Genomic DNA, 5,811 nt, shown 5'->3' with positions numbered 1-5,811 from the left:
GGTTTGGATGCCCTTTTGAAAACACCTTTTCAACTAAAGGGACTCATCCCATATTCTTTAGATWACCATGTCCCTTGATAACCCGCCATTCAATAAAATCCAATCTGAGTGGAAAAGGAACTTGGTGGAGAGATCTGTGACAAAGTATGGAGTAGTGCCTGCTTTAGGGTAAATGGAAGCTCCTCTTGTGTCTGGCTCAGTCTMATACAGTTTAAGGTACTTCACTGTATCCKTTCCAGTAAGGCCAGATTGTCCAAATTCTACCCACCTATTGATGGTACATGTGACTGGTGTAAAAGCTCCTTGGTGGACTTGACTCACATGTTGTGGTCCTTGCCTGGCAGACTATTGGTCCACTATTATTGATTTAAAACCCTTTCTGAAGCATGTAACATAGAGTTGCAGCCTAGCGCAGAAATTGCTATTTTTGGAGAAACAAACAGCAATCCTTCCCTGACCAATAGACAGCTAGAGTATGCCTTCCCTGACCAATAGACAGCTAGAATGTCATTGCCATTCCTGACCAATAGACAGCTAGATGTCATTGCCTTCCTGACAATAGACAGCTAGATTGTCATTGCCATTCCTGACCAATAGAACGCTAGATGTCAGTTGCCTTCCTGACAATAGACAGCTAGATGTCTGCCTCCCTGACAATAGACAGCTATGTCATTGCCTTCCCAGACCAATAGAACGCTAGATGTCATTGCCTTCCCTGCAATAGACGCTAGATGTCATCGCTCCTGACCAATAGACAGCTAGATGTCATTGCCTTCCCTGACCAATAGACAGCTAGATGTGATGCCTTCCCTGACCAATAGACAGCTAGATGTCATTGCCTTCTGACCAATAGACAGCTAGTGTTCATTGCCTTCTGACAATCAGACAGCATAGATGTCATTGCTCCCTGACCAAGTAGACAGCTCAGATGTCATTGCCTCCGCTGACCAATAGACAGCTAAGATGTCATGCTTCCTGACCAATAGACAGAAATGTCATGCCTTCCCTGACCAATAGACAGCTTAGTGTCATTGCCTTCCCTGACCAATAGACAGCTAGACATTGTCATTGCTCCTGACCAAATAGACAGCTAGATGTCATTGCCTTTCCATCATGTATGGCCCGCAGAAGGATTTTATTGAATTGGAAATCTATCAATCTCCCTTAACCTCTCTTTGGGTAAGATCTGATGCTGTCCTAAAATTGGAATAAAATAAGTATACCATTCGAGGGTCAACCACTCATTTATTCATGACAACATGATATCCTATTTTGAAACAGCTCCAAACACTTCCTACAGATTTGTGCTCTTTGACCTCACCCACCCCTTAAGGTTACTACTATATACAGTAGGCCTAGGGGGTAAACAAAATAAAGAAATGCCATGCTGGTGGGTGGTAATGTGCAAGTTAAAACAAGCCCTGAAAAGAAACGTAGTCTGAAAAGTATTAGAACGTCATCTCAAAGGGGAAACACTTRCCCACTTCGGATTTCCCACTTCAAGCCCATATCATACTTTGACTAAAACAYTGGCTTATTGGCTTAAATCATTGTGCAACATCATGGGTAAACTCCGGGGATCGTCTTTCAGCTGGAAAAAAAAATATGTTTGCTTTTGTGGAGCTTTAATGGAAGAAGCAGTCTTCTGAATGAAGTTGAGGGGGTGCATTAGGTAAATGAAGAGACGTACTCGACAGCCRGGCTATGAACGTCTTTATGTGCCCCGCATCAGAATCACAGCATACAGTGTGTCATAACTAAACAGAAATATCATCACCTTATTTATATAGTTTTATTTTACCTGTTTAATAATGCTCTTTTTTTAAATTAATTTTTAACATGTTTTCTTCATCTCAAGTCTTGGGTTTCTTAATTCAATAAAGAAATTAAAAAGAAGACAACAGGTGCAAATGTTGCTATGCAGGCCGAACTGACACCCAACTCCGAATGTTTCCCAGGGTTARTGGTCATGTGCTTCAGTTCACCTGGACTCTCAGGTACATAGACCACAACATATACAAACCTTTCTCTGTTTTGAAGGTCAACCATGACACGTAGTCACAAGGCAGGAAGTCCACCTACATGAAACATTGTTACGTACTGCCCCTTTTATTTCCGGTGTTTTTCAAACAGAGCACCGCTCCCCTCAAATCTATAAAACTATGACAACTGCTTTATAATCCTTCAACAACTGATTTATCATTGAAAATCAACACACTGTCAACAAAATAGTTTTTTGACCAAAAATAATGACTTTCTTCGTGGTCTGAGCGAGAGGAATAATACATTAAAATCCAATATGGATTTTTTMGGGGGTCGYTTCAATTGTTTCAAAGTCATCTTAAAKTAACACTAGATATCTGCTCCCTCTGTGTCAGTCCAAACCAAGGCTACAACAAAATGGAGTACACACCTAACGCATACACACCACATTAGCTATCCTAACACACTTCTACACTCACTTCCAGGTCCATACCTATGCATGTCTTGTAATGTAGTTCAACCGTCTGGCCACTAGGCGTGCAGTGGTCAAAGCAACTCATTCCCACCACACCTCTCCACCTGGAAGGCAAGTGTAGCTGTACCAATAGCTTATGATGAGGTCATGTAGCACAACCTACATGAACAGGACACCTACACACATTGTATATAACGCAGTGTATTCAGGGGGACATGTGACCCACCCGCAGTATGTGATTTCCGATGAGGATAAGATGTAGCCTGGTCCCAGATCTGTTTGTGCTGTCTAGTCAACTCCTAGTCGTGACAATGACCGTAGGAGTTGGTAAGAGGGCAAAACCAGATCTGGGACTAGGCTAGATCAGAGGCATCTTAGGTTACATAAAGCCCTCATTTCTCTATCCCCCTGTGGTTTTGGGGGTACGCTACAATACGAAAGGCAACAGGGAGTGAATATCCAGACTCCAGAAGCCACAAGGTTGTTTTTAAAGGTGCACTGTTACTTTAATTTCCGGTAAAAGTGTCCCTGTATTGTAGTTGCCATAGGGGAAAGTGGGAATGACAGATTCCGCCTTTAAGGTATCCTGCATCATCATACAGATATGCTGGTGTGGTAGACAGCTAATAAAGGKCTGCAGTTATGCATGTCCCATTTGAATGTGGGAGAGAGACCATATAAACCACAGCACAGAGTAAGAATGGGTCAGTATCCCTGCTACAGTGTTTGCTTAGTGCTTTCACAGGTCAAGATGCTACATAGACAACTCTATGACTTTGTTCTGAATGTCCATTGTCTACCCACTTCTGCACAACATTGTTACATTCTGCACTGACAACACAGGGCTAATAGAACTAGAATCTGACTTTCCTGAATCCTTCGAAAGAGTACAGCAGCGAATATATTCAAATGGTGTACAGTGAAGGTACAATACTAGCTGGTGGCCCCTTATCAACTTGCACCTGTTGTCTCTGTTGTTGTCACAGTCATTTCATTCACTCGAAAAAACAAACAAGAAACGTAATATTTACAAATATTTCTGCCTGTTTGTTTGTTCTTACACTTAAAAATGTACAGTTTTGCTCCTCTTTTTTTGACGTGTCTCTGTGTCACGCAACAATGTATTCCTCCACATTCCGAATGTTCAGAGGCTGACAGATACATTGTTATGGTGATTGTGTGTCACCATGGCGCCCTCTAGTGTGTAAACCTATAAAATAGTCAAGGAAAATAACAGAAAAATGGAAACAGCTTCTGTCGCTCTTCTATTGGTTGAAGTTCTGTTTAGTTGTATATGTACTAGTAGTAGTTTCCTCTGCGACATCCCATGGCCCTCCTATTCACATGAATAAGTATAAAATAGTTCACTAGGATCTAATGGCACAYCGACTCTTCATAGGACAGACTCTGATCACTCCCATCGATGAAATAAGTCTGTCCACTGTCCCAGTTGACCAATCACATCTCACAACCTTTCCCCTTTGTTTAAGYTTGTGATGATGACTTGGATGCTTTGAGTCTCTCTCCCAGGTTTCMTCTTCTAGTCCAAGAACACAGCTTGTATTGAGTCCTTCTCTAGCTCCCACTGACCACAACCCCAGTCCAGTCTATGTTACAGTATATTGTGCAGCTAATCATTCCCCCATTTCCCCACCACACACTGTCTCTCTCAGTAGGCTAACACAGTCGGACTCTACCACTGTGTTCTCTCACATTCTCCCCTCAACTTCCACAATCCTCAAGTATTAATGAAATAGAAACCAAAGAAAAGTCTGAAGCTAAACACAAGCATAGACACAACATCGTCGCTAACGGTTTCCCATAGAGGATACAGTGCACTGTGGGTTCACACTCACAGCTCTAGTTCTGTTCAGCGGGATTAATCATATTAACCCGTCAGCCCCCTCTACTGGCCATATTTGAGCATTACAGTCGGGGGTGTTATCAATAGACTTTCCCTTGACTTTTATGTGTTTTTCCCTGTTAAAAAAAGAAAGAAAAACTAAAACCCAGCAACAACTGATCACTTTGTTGCCTCTTGGTCTAAGGTCCTCTCCCAGCTTTGTTATCACAGACCATGGCCTGGCTGACAGACCCCCAGTCTTGCTCAGTGTGCTTAGAGTTACATATACAGCAGTAGAGCTAAGGGGTTGTGGGAGCAACAGAGTCAGCAGGGTGAGGGGTCAGGGATTAAGGGTCAGAAGATGCAGGGTTGAATGACTGTACACAGCAAAGTTATGAGTTCTACTCAACTCATCACATTCATGTAGCTATTACGCCTAGTTAGTTAAATGTTGGTGTTTACTGGTGGAGGAAAGGAGAAAGGGATGAAGAATGGAGGAGTGTGTGTGTGTGTAGTGTGTAAGCAGTTGGAGAAATGTTATTCTGGAGTGCGGGTTCACATCATGGGGATGAGCCTCTGAGTTGAGGTGTCTGTCTCTCTCTCATCCTCTCTCCCTCTGTCTCCCTCCATCATTCTCCATGCACTCTAATTACCCATGCCCCGGTGAAGCTGTGCTGACATGTACGTACACACACACACACCCACGCACGCACACACACTCATCAAACAGAATATGCATGTGCTGGAAATAGAGGCGAAGATAGGACAGAATGTGTGAAAGAAGGAGGGAGAGTGAGAACTGCCCGTCCTTTTCTCTCCTTCCTACTAACAGAATTAGGAAAGTAACATTCTATGAGCCTCCAAGACTTGAGTACTGTATGTACCTTCAATATCTCTACCTGCAGCACCCTATCCCCTACATAGCACACTTCTTTTGACCAGAGCATAATGGACACCAATACCTCTAGGGCACCCTATCCCCTACATAGTACACTTCTTTTGACCAGAGCATAATGGACACCAATACCTCTAGAAATGTGTCCAAAACAACACCCTAATGCCTATATTGCACTACTTTTTGCTTGACTGGCCAGAAGTAGTGCAATAGGGAATAGGATGCCATTTCAGTGGAAGATTATGACTTCCATGCCTGCCATAATGACTCACAGAGAGACAGGGGCCCAGGGCTCAGTGGATGGCTTGGTTATTACGAGACAAAGACAGAGCTGCTAGAGTGGCACCAATATCTCACATTACATAAGAGGGGCCCTCAGGGGCCCTGGCCTGATGATAGCAGAGCAGGGAGAGAGGGGTCTCTGTGTGACTGATATGTGGTCGCATTGGTTTGCACTTGCTTTGTATGAAATGTGTTGTAAGAATAAAGGTTGGTTTGATTTACTGGGGTAGTTGATTTGGTTGGGGTAGCATGTGGTCTATAGTGCAATAGTAGACAGTGAGCAATGAACATGGGAGATGGTGATGATACACAATGTGTTGTATATTCAAGGTG

General features: G+C 43.1%; 1 pseudogene; it reads left to right on the top strand.

The window, feature by feature from the left end:
* Positions 1-4,002, top strand: part of LOC112069800 (up-regulator of cell proliferation-like) — a 12,352-nt pseudogene extending 8,350 nt beyond the window's left edge.
* The last annotated feature ends 1,809 nt before the right edge of the window (positions 4,003-5,811 follow it).

Source organism: Salvelinus sp. IW2-2015, unplaced genomic scaffold (genome assembly GCF_002910315.2).
Source record: "Salvelinus sp. IW2-2015 unplaced genomic scaffold, ASM291031v2 Un_scaffold1123, whole genome shotgun sequence".
In the NCBI taxonomy this organism is placed as follows: Eukaryota; Metazoa; Chordata; class Actinopteri; order Salmoniformes; family Salmonidae; genus Salvelinus; species Salvelinus sp. IW2-2015.
The sequence above is the reverse complement of the archived record's forward strand: the minus strand, read 5'-3'. Positions and strand labels throughout refer to the sequence as shown.